A 25,704-nucleotide genomic window follows, 5' to 3' on the forward strand; every position below is an offset into this window, starting at 1 on the left:
TTATTCTCAAGACTCTCAGGATAGCCAAGGTTCGCCCAGGAAAGATCATACGGAAGCCTACTACAATAACAGACTTCGAGGGAAACCAAACCAACACGTACGGGTATGTCAACCTGAATTTATCTGTAGGTCCCGTCCAGTCAAAGGTTAAATTCAAAGTCATAGAAAGAGAGCCAAACTAGCACATGATATTGGGGAGACCGTGGCTTCATGACAGTAGGATTGTCCCTTCGACATATCACCAGTGTCTGAAGGCTACGCTGAATAAAGAAGTCGTTCGTATCCCTGCATCGTTGTCTCCCTATGCACCGATATGTGGAGTGGAATTGTTTGAACCAAGAGAAGCTCTGCAAGAAGGATCAGACAAAGTTCATTGCATCCCACTCCCCACGTGGGCGTCAATTCAGGAGGAGAGCCGACTCGCATCATTGAAGGCTAAGCCCCACGATGCATCTTTGCTGACAAGGCGTTCTTCTTCATCCGGTGAAGCCGCAACCCACGCTCGCGCTAAGAGGGAACGAACTTTTGTGGAAAGCCGTGAACAGAAAAGGAAAATCGTATACTGACGCCGCCGTTGTTAGCAATGAGAAGGAGACACTGTTACCCAGTATCCCCGCCCAACGGAATGCTACAACAACGACGATCCACAGGAAGAGGTATTGGATGCTCCACCACAGCTGCAAGACGGCACCAACTCCACAACTGTTGAGCTCGAAATCATTACATCGGGAATGAGGAATCTCCTAGGCTTATATCCACCAGCTCAACCTAGTGTACGGATGAACACACGAAGCTTTTACAACTTCTCAAAGAATACCAGGATATATTCGCTTGGACGTATGAAGAAATGCCCGGTCCATATGAAAAATTGGTCACCCACCATCAACATGTTATTCCTGGAGCCAAGATGATCAAGCAATCTCCGAGGCAATTCAGGCACGAGTTAGAAGAGCAAATCAAGACTGAGATTCAGAAGTTGCTTGCTGCTGGCTTCATTAAGCTCATCCATCATCCGACCTAGTTGGCTAATGTGGTCCCGGTGAAAAGAAAAACGGACAGATCAGGCGCTGCATGGATTTCAGAGACTTGAACAAATGCTTCCCCAAAGAAGATTTTCCTCTACCTAACACTGCACGTTAGTAGACTCCATCAGCGGACACGACATGTTCTTCTTCATGGATGGATATGGCGGGTACAATCAGATAAGGATGTACGAGCATGACGCAAGTAAGACAGCTTTTCGAACTCCTCTCGGCAATTTTTATTATACTGTAATACCATTTGGTTTAAAGAATTCCGGTGCAACGTATCAACGCTCTATGAAGGCAATCTTCCACTGGAGCTGATACCTCAAGGGAGCAGCTTCAAGAAGATAACGATGTCCGCGCGTCATGTCGAGAAAGATCCGGGCGAATCACTCTATCATACGATGGTGCATGTCTATCATGCTATGTTATAGAATCTGCGCTTTTGCCCATCCTCTGGACTTCGTGAAGCTGTTGATCGCTCATCTACAACAGTATGTGCCCTGCTAGAAAGAACTATTTTCGCTGAAGCGGTAAGAGGAAAGCTGATGAGTGCTAAAAAGTGCATATTTCTATATATTTTTCTTGGCAATTAACTCATCTTTTGTGCATTAATTCTACATTTTATCCCATATTCTGTATTTTCTTTGTTTTCAAGAATAAATATTTTTATTAATTAATTTTGCATTTTTAGGTACTAAATAAAGTTTGGATGGAATTACGGAGCGAAAAGAGCAGAAAAGTGGTGGAAGCCGAGAAGAATTACGCAAGGAAGCTGTGAAGAATGTTGTGTGCAAGACCAAAAGGCTAGAAATGGGCTCAACAAGGAGGAAATTGATCTTAAAGAAGAAATGGGCTCGGAATTACCCCAAGCCCAACTTATCTCCCACACCAAAACCCAAATTCACAACCACTTCTCATGTAGCCGTCAGATTGGATCCTCATCTGAATCCAACAGTCGCTTCATCGCCAGTACATCAAATTTGCTACAACCGCTTCACACCACAGCACCTTACTCGATCTTGAGCCGTCAGTTTCGTTGTATTTTTGCATCCAACGGTCGCTCATGATCTGTCTCCATATCGCCGTTAGATCCGTTCCAGAAGATGTTATCCCATGGCTCAGCTTTGCAAGACATCAAATCTTGATGTTCCCGATACACACCTTAGAACCCTAACATATTTTCCCAAAACAAACAACACCTAATTCATTCTATCGGGTTTTCTTCGTCTCCTCCTTCTTCTTCTTCACAGCGCCTCCACCAACTCCACTGCACTATCGCCATCACTACCACTTTCTCCCCCACCAACTCCACCTCAATCACCACCATACCCACCACGTATAACAACCAAACCCATCACTCTATCTACCTATTACATCAACCTCTCGATCTTTCTTTCTCTCTGAAACCCTATTTTTAGGGGTTGATGATATAGGTTAGTTAGAGAAGAAATCAAAGGTATGGGAAGATAGAGAAGAAGATATGGAAGCATGGGTCGACGAAAGAGAAGAAGAAATCAGAGAGTTAGGTGAGTGAATTTCGTATTTGGTGAAACCCTAGTTTCACTGATTTGGGGGTTTTTGATTTTTTGAGCTTGCATGTATAAATTGAATGCTTGGGTGACGAATTGAGGCATGCCTGGATTAGCCAGAGCACCCTTTGGAGGCCTGGATTAGCCAGTGCTCTCCACTGTTAGGTTTTGTAATCTTCTGTTTTAATTCCAAGTTTCAATTTCAATTACTTTTTATGTTTATCATGTTTACAATTACTGTCAATATGTTCTAATTACTCTTGCTAGGGCTTAGATGAAGCCTGAAGACCTTGTTGGGTAGCAAAATCTTAGTGAACACTCTTGTAGGTTTAACTGAATTAGGATGTTAGTGTTCTTGGTGATTGAAGTCACCTGTGATTGAGTGTGCTGTAAGAAGACACTTAATGCTAGGGGTGAACTAGAGAATTTAGGGACTTAACCATCCACATTTAACTAAAGTAGGGAAGTTATGAAGCTTAGGGATCAAACATCACCTGTGATTGAGTGTGTTGTAAGAAGACACTCAATGCTAGGGGTGATGCTAGTGATCTTAGTTAATTAACTCTCTATCTATGTATGCCCTGGATTATAGGAAGGCATGAGCCTCTGATGAGTCCTAAAAAGTGCATATTTCTATATATTTTTCTTGGCATTTAACTCATCTTTTGTGCATTAATTCTACATTTTATCCCATATTCTGTATTTTCTTTGTTTTCAAGAATAAATATTTTTATTAATTAATTTTGCATTTTTAGGTAATAAATAAAGTTAGATGAATTGCGGAGCGGAAAAGAGCAGAAAAGTAGTGAAAAGCCGGGAGAAATTACGCAAGGAAGCCGCGAAGAATGTTTTTCACAAGAACAAAAGGTTAGAACTGGGCTTGAAGAGGAAGAATTGTTCTTAAAGAAGATATGGGCTTGGCATATCCAAGCCCCAAAACCCTCACCCAGATCCATTTCCTATATCCATACCCGTTTCCCTTTCTAGCCTCAGATTGGACACATCTGAATCCAATGGTCGCAACATCGCCAGTACATCAAAGTCTGAAGCTCCTGTCTAACACTATAGCACCTAACTCCATCTTGCGCCGTTAATTTCGTTGTATTATACAATCCAACGGTCGCTACAAGCTCTTCAAGTATAGCCGTTAGATCGATCTATCATTTATACATCCCACGGCTCAGCATCGCAGATCATCAAACTTTGCTATCTCCGCCTCACACCATAGTACCTAATACCTATACCCATCAACCAAACACACCCCAACCTTCTTCTCCATCGACTTTACCTCCCCCATCCCTATGCAGAGAAACAACCACCACCTTCTCCTGCTCCGCCACCAACTCCTTCTCAACCACCACAACCACCACCATCTCTTCTCAAATCATCATACACACTCGACCCATCACCTATATCACGTTCTAATCTCTCTCAAACAACTAATTTCGCCTATTCTCTCACCTCTGAACCCTAGGAGTGAGTTGGTGAAATTAGTTGATGATATAGATCAATTGGAGGCGTGGGAAGCATCAGAAGACCGTAAGGAAGCATGGGTGAGAGCTATCAAGAGTTTGCAGTGATTAGGTAAACCTAATTTCTATTTCTTATAAACCCTAATTTCATAATTTGGGGATAATTGGGGGAACATGATTGTACGTCTAATTGAAGCATGGGTTGGTTGATTGGGTTGTTATCAGTAGGTTAGGTGAACCAATTTTTGGTTTAATTGTATTTTTTTACAAACCCTAATTTTGCTGTTAATTGGGGATTTTTTGGGATTTCCATTGTATGTATAAATAGGGGTCTTTGGGTGTTGTAATGGGCTATGCCTGGATTAGCCAGTGCATCAGTAGAATAGTTTAGTTTTGTTATTTCCATGAACTGTTAGCTTTGAGGGTTTATCAATCTTTTCAATTTCATGATTCTCAATTCAAATGCATTGTTGATATTAGCTGTTCAGAACTCCAACATGTATTGAATTTGAGTGTGTGATTGTTACAATTTACATCAAGCTCATGTTCATGTTTATGTTATGTTATGTTCTTATGTTAGCATCAGTAGGATAGTTTTATACATTGTTGTCTGACAAACAACATGTTTAAGAACTTCATCATGTTTTAATTCTACTACTAAGGCAGAGATGAAACTCTAGATAAATATAACCCTGTTGTATGAGCACTTCTTTTCCATGACAGTTTGATGACAAGCATGTTTTAATTTCAGAAAAGGCTATATGAACTGAATGTTGTATAATCTTAGATTGCTTGTACCTTAGAAAGACAAGTAATGCTAGGGGATTGACTTATGATAGCTGAGATTAAGGCATCGCTGTGATAGGAGAAGACTAGTATATCATCTTATAGAATTATATGCATCTAGGGGTGGAATTGAAGCCTTAGTTCTCACCTTATCCCTTATCTTCCATCACTGCCCTTGGATCACAGCCTTGGTTTGTAGCCTTGGTTTGCATCTGTTTTGTTTATTTTGCAACTATCACTGCCCTGTAAATACCATTGTATATGCCATTGTTGTTCCATTGTAAATTCACTGCCTTGCCTTGCAAATGTCACCATCTTCTTAAAAACACTATCTTTGTATCTCTTTCTTTGTTTCATTGTCTCTCATTCTCTTTGTATGCCCCTGTCACTCTTATTGTTACACTATGCTTTGTAAATATGCACTGTCACTGCCCTGTAAAGCCTATGTCTACCTATGTTTCATTATCTTTGTTTCCCTCACTGCCTTTGCTTGCTTTGCCTTTGCCACTGCCTAAATACCATTGTATATGCCACTGCCTAAATACCATTGTATATGCCACTGTCACCTTTAACTCACCTTGTATAGGCCCTGTTTTGCTCTCTTTGCGTCATTGTGTCATTGTCACTCATTGCATTTAGATTAACTAGCTTAGGAATTCTTCAATACACCCCAAGTCCCTGTGGAATGACCCTGTCTTGCACACATTACTACAATTTGACCCTGTGCACTTGCAGGTTATCACTGTAGGCATCCATTTATTCATCTTATTTACACATCTATATTTTACTACCAAGTTTTTGGCGCCGTTGCCGGGGACTTGGCATTGTGTGGTTGCTGTTTTTCCTTGTTTTCTTTCACTTGCATATCTTGCATTTAGTATAATCATTTAGCTCATCATAACTTGCATTTTCATCTTTGCATAATTTTTCATCTTTTCATCATTTTCCTTGCTGTTCTTGCTGTTCTTAACAGCTTCTGTTGTTTTTCTTTCCTTGCTCATTTGCTTGTTGTTGCTCTTAGCTTGCAGCTGCACTTGCATCATTTGCTGTTTACATTGCATTCTTGCTGTTTGCATCTTCATCTAGTTGTTTGCTTGCTGTTCTTGCACAGCATCAGAGCATCTTCTTGCCTGTTGCTTTAGTGCACTGCTGTGAACTGCTTAGCCCATTTGCACCTTAGTTGCTGAATCTTCCCCTGGTGCTGCTGCTGCTTGCACTGCCTCTGAAGTTGCTGGTGAACAGGTGGAACTGAGGCTGTTACTTTCCCCTGTTGCTGCCTGTTGCTGCTAACTGCTGCTGCCTTCTGCACCTGTTGCTGTGCTGCTAAGGCTGAAACTTGCTGAACCAAAGCTGCATCTAGAACCCAAGCCAAACTGGTCTGTAATACAAGCCAAAGAAAATTGAACCAAGCCCAACTGGGCCTTGAGTGTTGAAGCCAAAGCTTAGGATGATCCAAAGCCCAACTGGGCTTTTGCAACCAAACTGAACAGCTGGGCTGTGCTTTACAGGTAAGCCTAAACCCATTAAGAGAACCCAAACTGTGGGCTTCCATTTTTCTTGTGGGCTTGTAATATTAAACCCAACATTTGGGCTTATATTTTCTGTTGGGTTTGTAATTAATTTCTTGTGGGCTTGTTTGTTTAATTTCTTGTGGGTTTGTGGTTTTAGATTGATTTGGGCCTGTTGTTTTAATTAAAGAAAACTGAACTTTTGAAAGCCTAGTTGGGCCTCATATTTTAGTTAGTAGCTAGCCAAAGCCCAACTAAATTTCTGGGACTGTGGGCTTAACATCCATTTGAAAACTAAACATTTACACTGTGGGCTTGACCCAAAAACAGAAAACGTTTTCAAAGCCCAGTTGGGCCTCGACCTTTGGCTATTTAAGAGCCCAAATTTCAAATTGTTACCTGTACTTGTTTCTGAACTGTGGGCTTGAACCAAAGTTCAAGTGGGCCAAAATTTCAAAATTCCAAAAACCAACAGTGAGCTTTACTCTCCAGCAGTGGGCCTGTTTTTCAAAAACGTAGCTGGGCTTCGCAAAACCCAACAGTGGGCTTGGTCTCCTTATCCCATTAAAAACCAAATGTTTTTCTCCCATAAAAACCAAAGTTTTCCAAATGTTTCCCTAAAAACCAAAATTTTTCTTTTTCCCATCAAAACCAAATGTCTCCCGACAAAACCAAATTTTTCCCAAAAAGTCCAATCCCATTAAAAACCAAATTTTCTTGTAGATAGTTTCTTAGTTAAATCTTTTGTTTCTTTTGTATATATAGTGCTAATCCAATATGATCTCGGCTAAAAAAATGTTGGATTTTTGCCTTGAATAATGGTGTTCTAATCTTGCTTTCGCCGAAATCGGGTATTCTCTTTCCTTTTTCTCTACTCAGCATAATCCTCTCCATATGTTGTATTATAATTCTTTACATCTTTTGAAACATTGAGGACAATGTTTAGTTTAGGTTTGGGGGTATAGAGTAGATACCACGATCACATGCCATAATTGAAAACAAGAACTCCTTCTTTTTGAACTCTTTTTGAAAAAATTTAAAAATTCCAAAAAAAAAATTAAAAATTAAAAAATCATAAAAATGGAGCTCATTTACCTTGAAATGTTGACTCTTGTGCAAATATGTATTTTTATTAGGAGTCTTAGTCTAGATATTTAGGCACCCTGATTCTAGCACAATTCACATAGTGATAAGAAACTTGCACGCGCACGATCTACCAATACATGTATAGCCTCATCCTTGAGGTGTTCTATCGGAAGTTTTAGTTGCCAATCACTTTAGAATACTGAACGAAACTTGACTAGCTTGTTCTTTGGTTGGTTGGGATAGAAGGTGGAGGTTACATTAAGAAAGACAACCATCGAATTTAACTGGGTGCATCAAAAAGGGCTACCTCTTGCAAAGTGTCATGTAATTTTTTATTTCTTTTTGTTATGTATCAAAAGTGTTAGCAAGTGTTAAAAAAAAAAGAAAAAAAAAACGATGCATATATTCAGAAAAAAAATCAAAAAAAAATGAAAAAATCAATCAAGTATTTATCAATTCCATCCTCTCTTGTTCCAAAAATAAAAGAGAGTTGTCAATGTAAATAAGAGTCATTTTGTTGTTTCATTGTAATAAGCAAGGAGGGTGTATGCCATTGATGTACAACGCGAGTAATTGTGAAATACCTCCAACTCATTCACAATTCTCGTAAAGTCCGGACAGCTAGCTAGATTTCGACATTGGTTCTTAGCCTGAGAAACTATCTCTTGGTGATTAGTAGTCATAACATCCGATCTTTCTTTACACATGTGTAGATACACTTTACACTCTTATCACATGTCTTTATTTGTTATCAGTGCTAGGATTGTGCCTTTGATAGCTAGATTGACATCTCCATTTTGCTGTGAGCTTAAACTGACTTGCACATGTCACATTTGATGGAATCTGAGCTTATATTTTGTCCTAGAACTTTGTAGGTACGTTCTAAGCAAACCTTCACGAGCCTTCACTCGTCCACTAGGGACACTTAGTGGCTTAAAAGGCTTAGTGCATACGCTAAATGCATTCGAGAGACCAGCGACAGTGGTATAGGTAGGATTTCCTTAGTTTTGTTTTACTTGAGGACAAGTAAAATTCAGGTTTGGGGGTATTTGATGAGTCCTAAAAAGTGCATATTTCTATATATTTTTCTTGGCATTTAACTCATCTTTTGTGCATTAATTCTACATTTTATCCCATATTCTGTATTTTCTTTGTTTTCAAGAATAAATATTTTTATTAATTAATTTTGCATTTTTAGGTAATAAATAAAGTTAGATGAATTGCGGAGCGGAAAAGAGCAGAAAAGTAGTGAAAAGCCGGGAGAAATTACGCAAGGAAGCCGCGAAGAATGTTGTGCACAAGACCAAAAGGTTAGAACTGGGCTTGAAGAGGAAGAATTGTTCTTAAAGAAGATATGGGCTTGGCATATCCAAGGCCCAAAACCCTCACCCAGATCCATTTCCTATATCCATACCCGTTTCCCTTTCTATCCCTCAGATTGGACACATCTGAATCCAATGGTCGCAACATCGCCAGTACATCAAAGTCTGAAGCTCATGTCTAACACTACAGCACCTAACTCCATCTTGCGCCGTTAATTTCGTTGTATTATACAATCCAACGGTCGCTACAAGCTCTTCACGTATAGCCGTTAGATCAATCTATCATTTATACATCCCACGGCTCAGCATCGCAGATCATCAAACTTTGCTATCTCCGCCTCACACCATAGTACCTAATACCTTTACCCATCAACCAAACACACCCCAACCTTCTTCTCCATCGACTTTACCTCCCCCATCCCTCTGCAGAGAAACAACCACCACCTTCTCCTGCTCCGCCACCAACTCCTTCTCAACCACCACCATCTCTTCTCAAATCATCATACACACTCGACCCATCACCTATATCACGTTCTAATCTCTCTCAAACAACTAATTTCGCCTATTCTCTCACCTCTGAACCCTAGGAGTGAGTTGGTGAAATTAGTTGATGATATAGATCAATTGGAGGCGTGGGAAGCATCAGAAGACCGTAAGGAAGCATGGGTGAGAGCTATCAAGAGTTTGCAGTGATTAGGTAAACCTAATTTCTATTTCTTATAAACCCTAATTTCATAATTTGGGGATAATTGGGGGAACATGATTGTACGTCTAATTGAAGCATGGGTTGGTTGATTGGGTTGTTATCAGTAGGTTAGGTGAACCAATTTTTGGTTTAATTGTATTTTTTTACAAACCCTAATTTTGCTGTTAATTGGGGATTTTTTGGGATTTCCATTGTATGTATAAATAGGGGTCTTTGGGTGTTGTAATGGGCTATGCCTGGATTAGCCAGTGCATCAGTAGAATAGTTTAGTTTTGTTATTTCCATGAAATGTTAGCTTTGAGGGTTTATCAATCTTTTCAATTTCATGATTCTCAATTCAAATGCATTGTTGATATTAGCTGTTCAGAACTCCAACATGTATTGAATTTGAGTGTGTGATTGTTACAATTTACATCAAGCTCATGTTCATGTTTATGTTATGTTCTTATGTTAGCATCAGTAGGATAGTTTTATACATTGTTGTCTGACAAACAACATGTTTAAGAACTTCATCATGTTTTAATTCTACTACTAAGGCAGAGATGAAACTCTAGATAAATATAACCCTATTGTATGAGCACTTCTTTTCCATGACAGTTTGATGACAAGCATGTTTTAATTTACGAAAAGGCTATATGAACTGAATGTAGTATAATCTTAGATTGCTTGTACCTTAGAAAGACAAGTAATGCTAGGGGATTGACTTATGATAGCTGAGATTAAGGCATCGCTGTGATAGGAGAAGACTAGTATATCATCTTAGAGAATTATATGCATCTAGGGGTGGAATTGAAGCCTTAGTTCTCACCTTATCCCTTATCTTCCATCACTGCCCTTGGCTCACAGCCTTGGTTTGTAGCCTTGGTTTGCATCTGTTTTGTTTATTTTGCAACTATCACTGCCCTGTAAATACCATTGTATATGACATTGTTGTTCCATTGTAAATTCACTGCCTTGCCTTGCAAATGTCACCATCTTCTTAAAAACACTATCTTTGTATCTCTTTCTTTGTTTCATTGTCTCTCATTCTCTTCGTATGCCCCTGTCACTCTTATTGTTACACTATGCTTTGTAAATATGCACTGTCACTGCCCTGTAAAGCCTATGTCTACCTCTGTTTCATTATCTTTGTTTCCCTCACTGCCTTGGCTTGCTTTGCCTTTGCCACTGCCTAAATACCATTGTATATGCCACTGCCTAAATACCATTGTATATGCCACTGTCACCTTTAACTCACCTTGTATAGGCCCTGTTTTGCTCTCTTTGCGTCATTGTGTCATTGTCACTCATTGCATTTAGATTAACTAGCTTAGGAATGCTTCAATACACCCCAAGTCCCTGTGGAATGACCCTGTCTTGCACACATTACTACAATTTGACCCTGTGCACTTGCAGGTTATCACTGTAGGCATCCATTTATTCATCTTATTTACACATCTATATTTGCCTACCAGCCTCCACCTTGGTCCATTAGGGACAAGAGCATAAACTAGATTGACGCTGCCTAGCTAGGACATAAGGTGAATTCAAATCCCCTAGTGCATTTACTGCTTAGCTTCTCTGCCTTAGGCTCACTGCCTTTTTTTAACTCCACTGTCACTATCACTGCCACTTAGTTTACTGCTTAGGATAATCTTAGCTTAGGAAAGTAGGAAAGCTTCAACTCACTCACCTTGTCCCTGTGGAATGACCCTGTTCTTGCACATACATTGCTACAACTGACCCTGTGCACTTGCAGGTAGCATTGTAGGCTGTCTTTGCTCTTATTTTATACATATCCCAAAGCCTACCAAAAGCCACCGAGATGCAACATCCTGCGCGTCCAAAATTGCCAACTTCAACTCTAGTACCACATGCACGACTGCCACAATGATGAAACAACGTCCAAGATATTCCATATTTAGATCGACGGTAACTACATCAATGAGATACGCTTTCAGAATTTGTCTCCCGTGGAAGAAGTAATTGTGTTACCAAAGGAGATTGCACCTGGGACTTAAGAGGTACATACGGATCCTCCATGTCAAGAGCTTCACCATATCAACGACCACTACGTACAAAAGACCCATCGGGCATACAAGATGGAGCCACGTAGACCACGCTTGGGGACTGAGGCTCAGCATTAAATTCCTTCGCCGTCAGTCAAGAACTTCTTCAACGCTCTCCAGGACCTGCTCCCACCCGAAGCTGCTTCAACGCTCTCCAGGACCAGCTCGCTCCAGAAGCTGCTTCAACGCTCTCCCAGGCCTGCTCGCTCAGAAGCTGCTTCAATGCTCTTTGCAGGACCCATATTCACATTTTAGCACACAAGGTTCATTTTTGAGCAAAGCAAGCAAGTAGTGGGTCCCACGTTCGAGCGAAGCAAGAAGCAAGGACGGTGTTTGGTCAAGGCAGTAAGGCCGGTGTTTGGTCAAGATAGCAGGGTCGGTGTTTGGTCGAAGTAACAAGGATGACACTCGAGCAAGCACATCAACCGTATAGGAAAAGCAGGCACGCAGTGGACCCACGTTTAACCGAAGCAGGCACAACAAGCCCACGTTCGATCAAGCAGGCGCATGATGAGTCCCACGGTTGAGCGAAGTAGGCGGGCCCACATACCTATCAAATAGGTGCAACAGCGTGACGTTTGGTCGAAGCATATACATGGTGGGGTCTACATTCGTCCAGGGTTACATGCACGGTTTTCTATGGGAAGAGGAGCATACAAGTTTTATTCCCTTCTTGGCTCAAATACCCGAAGGAGGAAACCGGTCCCACCGAGGTCGTGGTCACACCTGACATACTCACACGGATAATTGCCAACACGGCTGGCTAGAGTCCCTCCAGGTAAACTTCCTTTATCTTGTCTTCTTACGTGCATACTGTCACAATCTCATGCCTACCCCACAATGATGCAACGATTATGTGCTAGGCAGGGGACTTAATGTTGATGGTGGATTTTATTTTAGGGCTAAAATTGTAAAACCAAATTTATGCGCTGACATCCTGTAAAGGATAAATCCACTGATAAGTGATGAATACTTCTTCACTTTACTAGTTCACCTAGAATGGAGCATGTGACAACAATCCCAGTATTCTGTGAATTAAATACACAAAATTCATCCAGGTTGGAGCATGTAGCAACAATCCCATATACCATGTGAATTTATAAATTTTTTAATTAATACGCGATTAGCCTTGTATTTCCTGTGTTGTTCCCACAGAACTCTCATTATTGGTACGGCATGACGAATGAGTGGTAGTCTCAGCAGAGTAACACGAATCTCCAAGTGTCAATAATGAGGCATGCACGAAATACCCGTACAGGATACATCTCTCGGTGTGTTATACTATCCCGATTGAGCATACATCTCTCGGTGTGCTATATTAGCCCGATTGAGCATATTCGAATCTGGACTGTCCATATATGTCTCAGAAACAATCACGACCACGCAATTTGGTCGTATGATTTAACCAGCCTAGACGATCCTCAGCAGGAGCAGGCTATCACAAGAATGACCACCAGTGGGCCCATTTATGCCCTGGTCGGTCGAACACATGCCATACTCCCAAAATCCACCAAATACCAGCCTGGAAAAGGGTGGTTGAATTGGTATGGAGGAGCTTGGAAGAAGCTCATACGAGCAAGACCGCCGACGGCAGTCTCAAAACAAGCCATGGCCATCCAACTTCGCCGGCGTGATTGGACGACGTGGATTATCCCATGACCAGTCATACAAGCTTGTCCTGCACACCGACGGGCCCCCTCTCTACCTGCCTGGTCGACCATCTCCTGACCTAGCTATAGAGCAACGTGCGTTTGCCCAAAGTATGGCCGGCGTGATGCTCAAAGGTCGCGAGAAATTCCACTAAGGTCATAAATCGATCACGACCATCCAACTTCACCGGCATGTTTGGATGGCTTAGATCAGGCCTATAGCCGTCGAACAGGTATCACCATGTTCACCACCGGCCCAACGTGGGCCCCACACGATCGGCCTCCCAAAGGAGGAGCATTGCATGCAAAACCGATTGGTTGAAGTTGCACGTGTGTGAATTGTGTAAAACCCTAATTAGGATTTGCGGCATGTTACATGTGTCGCGAATTGATCACGAGCGTCCATCTTCGCAATCTTGGACGGAGGGTGTAGATGTAGATTTAAAAGGGCCCGAGCATGTCAACATGATCACCGTGGGCCCATCTACATGCATGACCGATCGTCCAAGACCGGCCATGGATGGACACCTCGGTTTGTGCGCCAAAAGTGAGCATGATGCGCGGATTCCCATTCCTTTGCGGCATTGGATTTCTGTTGCAAATCAATCTCAGCCGCTCCTCTTTGCCTGTCAAATTGAGTGGCTTAGATCACATCTTCATGGGACAGTGAGGTACAGACGTGTACACCGGAAAGACGTCTACACGCATGCCCGGTCGGTCCTGCCAAAAACGTCTCCCATGCTTGGATTCGACCAAGCTTAAGAGTGATGCTTGCGCACCTCTTCAAAACCCTAAAACTTCATCAACGGTCGCAGATGAGCGTCATATATCATCTCGTCCGTCCAACTCTACCAGCTTGGTTAGGCAGCCCAGGCTAGGAGTTAGTTGGCCAATAAGGTATCGTGGTGATCACCATCCGTCACTCTACCACATCATGTGATCGTCCAAGGGAGGGCTTGCCTACGCAGCCTCCAAACGATCACTTGAAGGTAGTTATGCGTGCGGCTGTTTTGAGACGCTTAATCCGCGGCTTACTCCGATAAGCTTTAAAACAACGAGGCTTCATGCATATTGAATATATTCGATGCATTACATGCATATAATACACACGATATTTCGTAAATATCGATTTCCCAAATAACTTAGTTATTTAACCTAGCACCGTATGCTACTTTCTGTGGGTCCCACGATCCACACAATCAAAACATCAAGCATGTCACAAACTGGGGGATACATACTGGGGTATTGGTCTGGCGGTTTACAGCATGCAGCGTGCAACGCGCCATCACAAGAACGTGTCAAGAAAACATGGACGGTTAGTGATGATGGGAGAAGTGGGCAAATACTGATCGTGTGACACTAACATGACTCCACTACTCCATCACTCCACTTCCTCCACTTACCACGAGAGACGAGGGTTGTGCTTTATGACTTGTATAAATAGGTTCTCCTCCCTATTTCCACAACATACAGGACAGAAACCAAGTGTTGATACAACGTATTCAAACACACAGAGCTTTTCTTACATTATTGCAAGCATGTTCGGTATTCTGATACAAGTCAAAAACAGCCAACACCTTCACGATCTCAACACCTTCTTCGCTTCCCTCCCTAAGATCAACCCCATCTCCTTCACTTTGTGACCGAAGCAAGTCTGGAACGACCATTTCTTGGTTTACGCCAGAATTGTACAGATTGATCTCTCGAATCAAAAAGCACTCCCGTGCAGTGCATTTCTTTAGGGTTTAGATTCATTTCTCATCCACACACCCCAAATTACCAAAACCAGCAGAAATAGTTTTAACCCATAAACACAACCATATTCATCTTAACCATAACTGGTTCAATTGGATCAAATGAAACTAGTTATAGAGTTGTTCAATTTTTTATATTCTCATAGAAGTATACAAGATACAAATGAAGCAAAATCGATTTTGATTCACTCGAATCAATTCATGAACATTATAGTCACGGTTCTCAAATGATTTCCTTCCTTAATATAGAAATGTATTAGTTCATGAACAAACCGATTTTAGAACATAACCTACTCAAGTATGCAAACGGGTACGGATACTTAGAGTTCCGGAGTTGGTCTGGGTTCGCCAGTATGCGAACGCGTATGCACACCTTCCAAACTCAGTTGAATTTCAGGAACTTGAACCTCACGCCAGTACGCATACCGGTATGCATACTAACTTCCCGGACTTTCATTAACCAACCAGTACGCATACGGGTATGCATACTATGGTTCACGGACTTGGAATAATTTGCGACACTTAGCATACAAGTACGCATACTGTGCTATATCCAATCATGGTTATTTTCTTTAAACTCCTGTTTCAATCATTGAAACATTCTTATAAGACGACAATAGCTGTCTCACACAAACTATTAGCTTCAAAGCAATTTTCAAGTGATCGAATGATCAATACGAAACATTCTGAGTCTACATCAAATGACTGTCTCACACAAATCATGTAAGATGTTACAAGGCCATTTTCACATGATCTTCTTTTGATGTTCGTCAAGAATATAAGATGAACTTGGTTAAAGCGAAAGCTTACCAACACATATTTTGAGAAATATGTAAGCGAGTTAAACTTATCTCGAAATATTAAATGTGTATAATCGAAGTCTATATAGCTATATGACTTTTGTCTCAAATAGGAGATAGAGTAGATAGACTTTTGAGTGATAGATGAGTTCAAGTCTCCACATAACTTTTGTTGATGAAGTTCCACAAGCTCCCCTTAGTAGTTCTTCGTCTTCAATCGATGAACATCGTGGAGTCTAATGCTCAACTACACTTTCTACCCTAATTCGAGACTTAGCTATAAGTAGACTAAAAATCAAGACTTATAGTTTTGACAACTAAACTTGAAAAAAAAGCATGAGATAGCAACGCTTGCGAGTTCGACCGAGCAGTGCTCTAACACATCTAACGGTGGAGAGATATTGCTTTGGTTTTAAGCAAACTTAGCTTGAATCTTAAATCAGGATTTCATCTAATAGTGAATATTGATTGCTTTGTTTCAAAGCTATTAAACCCTGATTTGAAGAATATATAAGGGAGAACTATAGCAACTGGGAAACCGAATCCCCACACCTCATGTATGATACTAGTTGCTATCTAGATTTTATTCTCCTTTAACCTAGGTTTTTCCTAAAACCATTATAGGTTAACGACTTAAAGACTTCATTGGGATTTTGAAGCCAGACCCAACTATTTTCTCTGTAGTTGTATGTTCTGATATTACTTGTTCTATCGTATTGAGTATTATCTTCTCTAAGATTGGCTTGAGATTTATATCTGATAGGTAAGATATAAAAAGTAATCACAAAGCTCTTCGTCTCATTCTTTGTGATTCCACAATAACTTGTTCTACTACCATATAGTTATGTTATTGTGAGGTGATTGATATTTCTATGTTGTTCTTCGGGAATATAAGACCGGATTATCAGTTGGTTCCTATTCACCTTGATTTATCAAAATACGGAACAAAAACTTCGTAGGTATTTTTATGGGAGACCGATTTATCTATCAGAATAGTCTTTCCTGTGGGAGACAAATTTTCTTTATAAATTCTTCGACTTTGGGTCGTAGTAACTCTTAGTTGTGGGTGAGATCAGCTAAGGGAATCAAGTGCGTAGAGTCCTGCTGGGATTCAAAGCGTAAGGAACGCGACTGTACCTTAATCGGTGTTAGACTTGGTTAGGGCTCAACTACATTCCAGTCCGAAGTTAACTTGTAGTAGACTAGTGTCTGTAACGGATGAATACAGTGTGGTGTTCAAATCTGGAATAGGTCCCGGGGTTTTTCTGCATTTGCGGTTTCCTTGTTAACAAAACTTCTGGTATCTGTATATCTTTTCCCCATTATATTTGTTTATATAATTTAAATATCACAGTTTCTGCGTAGTTCAATCAATTGGTAAATACGATTGAAATTGATTGACACTTGAACATTGGTTTTTGGATACCATTGAAGTTATTTCTCATATTAATCAGGATCACAATTTCTATCTGTTCGATTACAGATTATATTGAGAAATTGAGATATAACTCTTGCATGTTTTTCCTTGATTGAGTCTGACTGTCTAGTTGATTCTCTTGGAATTATATTGGAGTTAGTCCATACAGATTTCCGAACAAAATATTGGATGTGGTTATTAGACCCCCGCTTTTTCAGTAATCATCAATGATCTCGGGAGAATCCAATGTCCTCTCCGAAGTCTGGCATCAAAAAGACAAGAACATCAAAACCATCTAAAGAAGTTAATATAATCAGAAATAACCAAAAGTCTCGAATTTGAAGAAAAAACTCACTCGAGGGATGGATCTTCGGGGCTTTGCTGGTTTCGCTTGTTGAAGTGATGAAGTTTCAGGAAAGAGCGACTGGGCAGGTGTAGGTTCCTTGATCTTGAACGCAAGAATTCTGGTCATGTTTAAGTTCAAAGACTCTGCAAGTTGCTTCCTAATAAGCCTCTTTCACCAGATAACTCGAAGCTGGATTTTCCTAACCTTTCCTTGCTTCCATTAGCATATAATGTGCATAATTGAAATTTAGTGCAGACTTGGTAGAGATGCTAGATCACTCACTACGTCTGCACCAACCACCAAAAATCACCACATGTAACTGATTATTTATAGCCCTTTGAAACATGCAATAATGTCATTCTCTTAGGCATTTAGACAAACATGTAATGCTGACAAATCGTAATCTTTTAACACTACATTCTATGTAGTCCAATAAACATCAAAGGGAAGTGCAAATTGAAATATTGTGTGGGTTAATGTGAATTATTAATTTCTTTCTGACTCGTCTTGTAAACAAACAACCAATAATAGTGGGAATTACATTATAAAAACATAAATTCAACTTTCCATCTTAATTTCACTCTGTCGTGAGCAAGTCAACAAAGATGTCAACTTTTAAGTTTCAACAATAGAGAAACTAATAGGGTTAGGAGCGATAAATTGAAGCCTAATGAAAATCAGGCATAATGTAAAAATGTGGAAACCATACCAAAAACTAAATTTACAGGATCAGAAGTAAAGCAAAAAACTCGAAAAATGATTGCCAATTTTCATAACGTTTTTCTAACAAATCTGAAGTTTGCAATCTCATCAGCCCTTATTCCATCACAACCCAAAAGTAATTAAATCAATTACACCAATGGAGGGGTTGATGTTGAAGCTTTTAGAGCTAGACTTGAAGAGAACAATCTAATCTCTATTTGAAATTGTTGGGTTCACTGATCAGATTGATGTAAGTTACAAGTCAGTAGTGGAGGTCCCTTTCAAACATGAGCAAAAACCAATCTGAAGTGTAAATTACATCAATCTGAAGTGTAAAATGTAGGTCAAAAGGTGTACCTAGGGCTTTACTAATAGACAATAGGATTTTTTTAATGCCAGAAATTACACCGAGTCAGAAGTATTTATTATTCTCGAACAATCAATCTCTGTTCGGATGAGAAGAGGTGATTTTGGTGGTGTTAACTGAGAAGAGGTTGGGTTTAAGGTTGATTGTACATATTTACCAAGTGGTTTGTTGAGATTCACCAAAATCTGGCGAAATAGGCAGAGTAGAGTATGAAAAAACACGAGAAGAGTGGATGAGAGAATCCCACTTAGGCCTAATCCTATGCATATATCCTATGCATATGGCAAACATCAGACTTTGCCATACATTATGGGTATGCAAAACTGCCAAATGTATATGTCTATATGTCAATTATAACATATAGGCATACACGATGGAGTTTCCAGCGAGCGATAGAGTGCCCATCGCTAGATGGTCATAATATCTCTCGCTAGTCATTCCAGCGCCACTGCTAGTTGTTAGATCGCTCGTTGATTTGACCATCGCTCATCAGTTCCTCATCCAACGGCTAAAATTTTACCCCTCTATAAATGCTCAATTTCAAACTCATTTCAACTCACACCATAATTTCTAAATCTCTCTAGAATTTCTCAATCTCTCAATCTTCTTCAAATCTAAAACAATCACACCTTCTCTACAATTCATAATTTCTTGTAATATGGATTCACAATCTCAAAGCCAAGGCAATGGTAAAGGTAAAAAGGTCAAAGTCTGGGGTGCAAAATACACCATGACAGAAGATGAATGCATTTGTCGTAATTATTATTTTTTTTACCCAAGATTGTATCGATGGTGCACAACAACATGGTAACACCATGTGGGAAAATATATTCCGTAAATATAAAGAAGAAACCATGAACGTCAATTCTCGTGATGCAAAATGGTTGGTAGAACACTTCATTGTAATCAACAGAGAAGTAACTGCTTATGTTGGATTGATAATGCAAGTCAAATGAGGCCAGGAGAGTGGTCTTGTGGATGTTGATGTTGAAAGAAAGGTTCGTACGGAATGGTACCGAAAACATGGCAAACAGTTTGCTTTCGAAAGTTGTTATCATATTTTGAAGGTGTTGAACAAATATAATCCAGAAGTGTTAGCAGGTAATCAACAAGTACCTGAAAGGTCACCATATAATTCTTCTCCCTCAACACCAAATTCTTCACCAGTTTCACTAGGTCCATCAAATTATTCACAAGATACCTCAAGAAACCAAAATGTGAACTTAGTTCTCAATGATGATAGTGGTAAGAGAAACTTACAGAGAGGAACAATGCAAGATTATCTAGAAAATTATCCCAAGAAGAAGCAAGTTTCGATGGATTTAACATGACGGAGTTTATGGAACATCAAAAGACCGTCGAGAAGCAAAGAGCAGTTAATAGGAAATTTCAAAGCAATGAGAGTAAGAAAAGTCGTCTTTCTCAAGAAAAATTTGGGTTTGACTATGACAAGCATAACATTCTTCAAGATAACACTTAAATTATGAACGCCCATCAAAAACATGTGTGGCAAATCGAATTTGACAGGATTCAAGCACAGATTGAACAACAAGCTGGATTTACTAACAACCAACCTGATGGTAATTCGATGTAGTAGTTCCTCTAGATGATTGATGTATTAATTTAAATTTTAATTTGAAGTATTGCATTTTAATTTAATATGTTGGTTGTTGTTGCATTCTACTTAATATTAGTTTGAAATGAAAATTTGATTAATTTGAATGTTGTTGAAGTCTACTTAAATAAGTTTCGCATACTTAAATATATAATTAAACCAAAATATTGAACTTTTTCAAGTCATCTTCCAACATGTTGATTTTATCAAGAGCAGCAGCTAAATCAGCCTCAAGGCATTTATCTCGAGCGAGATAAACACTTTCTCTGTCATCAAAACTTGCTTGATGAGAGTTAATCCTTGCTTCAATTTCTGCAAGTTTCTCTTCCAATAAGAAGTATTTTTGATAAACATTATCACATTCAAGTGACTTTTTACTCAGGTTTTCCTCAGAATCTTTGAGGATCAATTCGCAAGAGCGATTCAAAACATAAAGACCTTCGTAAATCCTTTTAATTTCTTGTTTTCTCGACAGAGATGGGTTAGAAAAGGAATTACAGAAGAGGTCGCCAACTTTCCCATCGGTTTCAATAACTTAACATACTCTGAGATTTCCTCATCAACATCTCTTTTAATATCTGAGTCACCTTCGTCAAAAAGTTCATCCAACCGTTCTTCTAGGTGTGTTTCCCAGATATCAACAGTTTCTACATCATGAGGATGTTTAGATATTGACCTGATGTGACAGTTCTCTCAGGTAAATATAAGCTTTGAAAAATATCAGGTAATTTCTGAACTGGTACGTTATTAGAGATACACTCGTCCATAAAGTCAGATTGCTACAAACACAGACTTATGAGGTCATAAACGTATTTTCCTGCTCTGATACCAATTGAAAAACCGGGGGTCTAACAACCACACCCAATATTTCGTTTAGGCAATCTGTATGGACTAACTCCAATATATTTCCAACAGAATCAACTAGACAGTCAGACTCAATCAACGAAAATACATCCAAGAGTTATATCTCAATTTCTCAAATCAATCTGCAATCGAACAGATAGAAATCTGTGAGCCAGATTAATATGAGAAATAACTTGGATGGTACCAAAGACCAATATCCAAGTGTCAATCAATTTCAATCAACAACCAAAGGTTGGATTCACCAATTGATTGAACTACACACAAGCTGTGATATTTCAATTATATAAAAATATAATGCGGAAAAGAAATAACACAAACACCAGAAATTTTGTTAACGAGGAAACCACAAATGCAGAAAAACCCCGGGACCTAGTCCAGATTTGAACACCACAATGTATTAAGCCGCTAAAGACTCTATCCTAATACAAGTTAACTTCGGTCTGGAATGTAGTTGAGCCCTAATCAATATCACACTGATTAAGGTACAATCGCGTTCCTTACACCTCTTGAACCACGCCGGATTCTGCGCACATGATTCCCTTAGCTGATCTCACCCACAACTAAGAGTTGCTACGACCCAAAGTCAAAAACTTGATAAACAAATCTGTCTCACACAGAAAAGTATATTGAATAGATAAATCTGTCTCCCACAGAAATACCTACGAGTTTTTGTTCCGTCTTTTGATAAATCAAGGTGAACAGGAACCAATTGATACATCGGACTTATATTCACGAAGAACAGCCTAGTAATATCAATCACCTCACAATAATCTTAATCGTATGGAAGCGAAACAAGATATGTGGAATCACAAACGATGAGACGAAGATATTTGTGACTACTTGTTATCTTACCTATCGGAGATTAAATCTTTAGCAAATCTTAGAGAAGATAGTACTCAATACGATATAACAAAGTAAGATCAGAACACGCAACTACAAAGAAAATATTTGGGTCTGGCTTCAGAATCCCAATGAAGTCTTTAATTCGTTAACCTATAATGGTTTTAGGAAAAACCTAGGTTAAAGGAGAATCGAATCTAGTCGTAACTAGTATCACACAGGAGGTGTGGGGATTAGGATTCCCAGTTTCTAGGGTTCTCCCTTATATAGTCTTCAAATTAGGGTTTGCAATCAATGCTACCTTGGTAACAAAGTATTCAATATTCACCATTAGATGAATCCATACACAAAACTGTTTTAGACATAACTTTTGCATACAATGTCCGAATTCAGTGATTTTTGGCTCGTTTTAACCGTAAAAACAAGAGCTACACATATATGACCTGAAGATATAAACATCATATACTCAAAATTACCGTTTCTATCAAAATATCAAATATAGATAGAGAAGTCATGAGTATAAAAGAAAAAGAATCTCTCAAAAGATGTTAATTAGTCATATAATAACCGAGAAGTCATGTGCTCAGTTTCATGTGCTTCCTCACCCTTAAAAGATTGAGAACAAAGGTGAGCATGCACATTCCAACACAACTAAGTTGTGTTGAGCTGAGCCTTGTCTTGTTTGTCAGAATCACCATTCTTGACCTCTTGCTTGATTTGTTTTCTCTTGTTCCATCTCTTGTTTTTCTTCTTTGACTTGTGATGGAGAGTGTCATTATCACAACGTTCATCACTAGTACAAGAGACTTCAGACATGATGTCTTTCTTTAGTCTTTCAAGAAAACCCTTGTAATTATTGTTGCCAACAATTAGCAACTGAGAGTCATTCTTGTGACTAACTTTTGGTCCCTTCTTGGCTATGGAGGACTTCTGGACCCATTTAGAATTGGGTTTCGCAAGAGCAGCTTTCTCCTTCATACCATTAGGACCATTGTCCTTTTGGATATTTTGGCAAACAACCTTTCCCCAATTTGGAACATCAGATCTTGTATTTGCATTTACAAAGTCATCTCTCTTTCTATATTCGGGTCTTTTATGAGATGACCTTGTAGGGCGATAGGCATAATTTGACCTATCATTATAATAATTCTTTTTCCTAAACTTAGGACAATAATCATCTGAGTTCTTTCGGGGAGCAAACTTAGCCAATTCGTTTGATACAAAAAAAAGTGCATCTTGTATCTTACGAAATTTTCATCCCCATTGCAAGTGTCTTTTATTACCAAAATAATAACAATGCTTAGTAATATATGAAGTCTGAGTTTTAATGTTCCCTTTTTGTGGATCCTCTTGCACTGGAAATCGACGAGTTTTCTTCTTCTTCTTATCTTTGTTCAACGTTGTTGCTTTCTTGACATTAGCAGAAGTGCCTTCTTTGATGGCTGTATTTGAAGAGTATGCTTGAACATGATTCTTAGGCTTGACTGGCTTTACTTCTTTACAAGAAATAGTATTATTTTTAACACCATTGGAAGCCTCTGGTTGAGAAGAAGTTGTAGCTTTAACAAATTTTATCTCATTGTTATTGTTGGAAGCACTTGATTCCTTATAATATCCCAATCCTCGTGTATCACCATAAAATCTTACAGCTTCTAACAATAAGGATAAATTGTTTGTGCTATCATTGAAATTTTCAAGTACAAATTTTCTTCTTCCAACGTCTTGATTTTATCAAGAGCACCACCTAGATCAGCCTCAAAGCGTTTTTCTCGTGAGATATATTCACCTTCCTTCTCTTGAAAACTCTTTTGTCGAGAGTTAATCCTTGCATCAGATTTAGCAAGTTTCTCTTCCAACAAGTGAACTTTTTCAAGAGCAGCATCACGCTTCCTTTTTAATAATTATGTTTGAGAGAGACTAGGACTTGTTTTTTCTTCAAGACCCTGTATTTTCTTCACACCACAAATTGAATCTCTTCTGATCAATCACGCATAGAACGGAGTCTGTTAACAATGGATTATCACAAGACGTCTTTAGATCTACAAACAGTTCTAAAGATCCCGTCGACACTTTGATCTAGTTTTAGTGAATCTTATATCAAAAAAAAAAGATTCTCAAGAATAAACAAACTCGGTGCAATCAATGTTCAACAACCGTTAGTAAATCAAATCAAATCGAAAACTAATAATAGTACAATTATCTAGTTTCCCACCAATGGTACTCGTAGAGATTCTTGATCCCACAGAAGTCTTTAAACGGGCTGTCATAAGAGATTTCACATAATTAGGATACTTTCTTCTCCGAAGAGATGGATCCACCAGAAACAACAAGAAATGAAGTTTGCCTGGCTCTTAGGATAGTTTTCTATAAATGCAAACTTAGGTATTTATGCACCAAGGATGTTTGGATACCAAGGAATTTCTAAAACCGAAAATATTCTCAAGATATGCAATGAATGGCAAAATTCGGTTTTCATAATTCCAATAAATGCTTGTCCAATATTTCCGAAATCTCTCAATAGAAAATTTCCAATTAGTAAATGCATATTACTAATTTTTATTATATATGCATTTAATTACTAGTAATTAAAGCATATAAAACCAAAAAATTTAATTAAAAGATTCTCAATTTCTTTCGGCACTGGATCACCTTGAGTACTAAGGAATATCTTTGAACAATAAATGATAAGAGTTACTGCTCGTGTTCTAAGTATGTTGACATTTTTTCACTGTAAATCCTTATTTCATATTTACATGGATTTACATTCTTGGAATCGGTCATGCCATACTTCCAAACAAGTTTAAAATTGGTTTCCATGTATTCCAAGACTACTATGTGATTGATCAAATACCAAATCACATACATGGGTTCAATCGGTTCTACCAATCACTAGGGTCGCTTATACCTCAATATGAAAATACTTGTGATCAGTCACACCAGTTACCAGGACCGGTTACACCAGTTACAAGGATCGGTTCCATCTACACATGGTATTTCTTGTGATCGGTCACACCAGTTACCAGGACCGGTTACACCAACTACAAGGATCGATTACACATACTCATGATCGGTCACACCAATTACTAGGATCAGTCACACCAATTACAAGGATCGATCATACCAACACATGGTGATTACTTAGGATCGATTACACCAATTAATAAAAACCAGTCATACCAGATCATAAGTCCGGCATTGTGATTAGTTATACCAAGATACATAACATAAATTAATATTGGTTCTACCATCTCACATATATTGGTCATCCAAAGATTTGCAATGAATAGCCGAACCAATAAGCCTAATGATTTCCCTTTCGATTCATAAAACAAGTTCATGAATGTACTTCCTTTAAACAAATGTAAAACACTGTTTCCTAGGATGAAATCTCCACCATAACCCATTCACACAATCATAACAATATATACAAGATAATGTCGATGTCATATCTATGAAGTTCAAAAGATAAGCGTAGACTAATTCTATGATCATACTATTATGATCATGTCACATTACTAGAGTATTATACGATATGTACAGTATATACAGCTTCGCAATTATGTTTTAAATATAGCACGATTTGAAAGATACGTTAGGAATGAAACAATTCAAGTCAATATTACTAACCTCAAGTGGAAGGATGATATCGTCGTTGTAGTTCACTTCTTCTTCACATTCTTCAGGTCTTCGGAGTAATACTTTTATGTCTTAAAATTCCTAGAATTTCTAGTATAACCTAAACGAAGTTGACTCTAGTATTTAATCAAGCGACTTTAGATGAGTTTTGACACACTAAAATATGACAACCAAACTTGACATACCAACGGTTGGTGAGTTCAACCGAGCTTGCTCTAACAAGGTTTTC

General features: G+C 39.0%; 1 pseudogene; it reads right to left on the reverse strand.

The window, feature by feature from the left end:
- LOC113351958 overlaps positions 1-19,849 on the reverse strand; it is a 52,806-nt pseudogene extending 32,957 nt beyond the window's left edge.
- Between the last annotated feature and the right edge of the window lie 5,855 nt (positions 19,850-25,704).

Source organism: Papaver somniferum, chromosome 2 (assembly GCF_003573695.1).
Source record: "Papaver somniferum cultivar HN1 chromosome 2, ASM357369v1, whole genome shotgun sequence".
Classification (NCBI taxonomy): Eukaryota; Viridiplantae; Streptophyta; class Magnoliopsida; order Ranunculales; family Papaveraceae; genus Papaver; species Papaver somniferum.